The sequence below is a fragment of the Lottia gigantea genome, assembly GCF_000327385.1.
Source record: "Lottia gigantea unplaced genomic scaffold LOTGIsca_12, whole genome shotgun sequence".
Classification (NCBI taxonomy): Eukaryota; Metazoa; Mollusca; class Gastropoda; family Lottiidae; genus Lottia; species Lottia gigantea.
The window spans coordinates 122583-125018 of NW_008707225.1; positions in this window are offsets into that span (position 1 = coordinate 122583).

Sequence of the window (2436 nt, forward strand, 5' to 3'; positions counted from 1 at the left end):
GTATTTCGTTTGAATGGGGAGAGATAGGTACACTCGATGCATTCGATCTCAAAGACTACAAGTTTTCTTTTTAATCCACTTCATTTCGAATAATTTTAACAAATATAAAGAACCGAAAAAGGGACATTCTGCAGTCGACAGCTTATGATTAGAGACGTTGGGGCGGTCGACCTCTTTAATCTTCTCATCGCCTACATATCGTGTAATAATTCTCCACTAGCTAAAAAATCGGATTTCGTCAAACCATTGAGTCGGGCGCGCATTTGATGAGTTCCTGCGAAATAGACAATGGTGTCTCGAAGGAGACAGCATTTTCTAAATTGGACTACGAGCATATAGTAAATATTCGTTAGAGCACAGGTAGATATAGAGATAAACTGAAAAAAAAGATATGCATTAGGCATTAAAAATACTTAAATAACAATGTACACTGTCAAAGCGCTCAATATGAATTAATTGATAGTTTTATGTAACTGTTATCGCCAGCATGAAGATTTCTTTCTCATTATACACACAGAGTTTAAATCATTCTACGTATTTACAGACTGTTATAAAAATTTCATTTGCGTATAATTTTTCAGGGCGTCTTATTTTAAATTTTTCACTATAACATTCGTATTTATTCTGCTTTTGGACTGTGGTATAGCCTACATAATTAAAAAGTTATTTTACGAGCTGGTATTTGGTTCCTTTGCAAAGGGAAGTTACTTTAACCGAACTCGTGTACTGAAACCCAGTTGGGTTGTTAACGATCAAAACAACGTTATCTTAGGGTCTAAGGATTCTTTAATTGTGGTTTGGTTTGATTATGATTTATTGTTAAACAATATAAATATGATGTCGTTGGCCTATCAATATTGTGAATTGCCGATTTTAACAGGAAATTCATAGTCAATTTCTAAATGTCAGATCTCTGTTTATAACAGCCGTCTGATCAATAGTTTTTATCAAATTAAAAATTTAGGAAAGAATAATCTCAGATACGTTTAAATCGATGGATTTACACATAGCCGCGACGAATAACCCATTGCTGTCTATACCAACTTGTGTTTCGGCGAATTTCTAAGAAAAAATATACTTCGGCGCCATGGTGGAAGTACCTCTGAAATTATAGAATTCGATGAACAGTACTCTCTTTTTTTAAAAAAAAAAAAAAAAAAAAAAATATATATATATATATATATATATATATATATTTTATATAAGTAATTAGGGTTGTCATCAATTTACGGAGCCCCTAACGCAATTGTAAACATATTTATTTATTATTGTGTTTAAACTAAATAATTATTTGTATAAGCGAAATAATAAATAAATATGTTTACAATTGCGCCTTAGGGGCTCCGTATCAATTCTTGGTAAAATGAAACACTTTTAATCCATTTTCGACAGAACAAGTTGTTATTTAATCCATATTCAATTCATATATACATAATATCTTAGCATGCTTTCAGCTTAATAGCTTCTTCAGAGATATAAAATAATTTTAACTTTCAACATATATACGCTTGATAAATCTAACCGATTGACTACAAACTACAAACTACAAACGGAGATAACTGAATAATTTCATATAGAAACAAATTGTATTAAACCTCACAGAATTAACATGATCGTTATGAGGAACCCCTTGATAAATACAATAAATCTGTTTCTGGCATTTTGGCTGATTTGTTTGGTCAGGCATGAATTGATCAGGTTATATCTCATGATCTGACCATTATAGTAGATGTGTCGCGCTCGAAGCAGACCATGCTTCTCCTTTCCTTTCGAAACACATGATAGTACTTATCTGTAGAGGAGTCCACTGCCATACAACTTTTACTCCCGATTTTTGATTGACGAAATTGTCTTGCTTTAAAGTATTTTTTTATTACAAGTACTATTTTAGAATTCGTCTCTTTTTTCAACAGCTATCATAAAGAAACTACTCGAGAATATAAAGATGTGCATTAAAAAGGTACTTGAATTATTTGAAGTGTGTATCATATGAGAGTTTGAAAACGCCCTCAGATAAGAGAGAATAATAGATGATGATTATTCTGACCACGGTTTGCTTATCAATTATAAGAAATGATGATATTTTATCAACACCTAGTGACATTTATTAGTTTTAATTGAGGAAACATGATAAATATTATTTGATAATGATACCAAAACATTTCTTAATAATTGGTTTTATTTCCATTTGAAATAATATTTTATTTGATGTATAAACATTTTTAGAATCTTAAAAACATAATATTCCGTAAGACGATTCTATGTTTGTAAATTATTGAGAGTTGATCTCGAGAAATTTCTGTCTAGTCTGGTAGGAAACCTAACATGGCAATTACTTTAAGATGCATAAATGTAAGACTTAGAACTTCACTTCATTCCATGAATACTATCTTACTTTTTATTTTAACAGTGTAAATTTGACATACATCCCAAGAT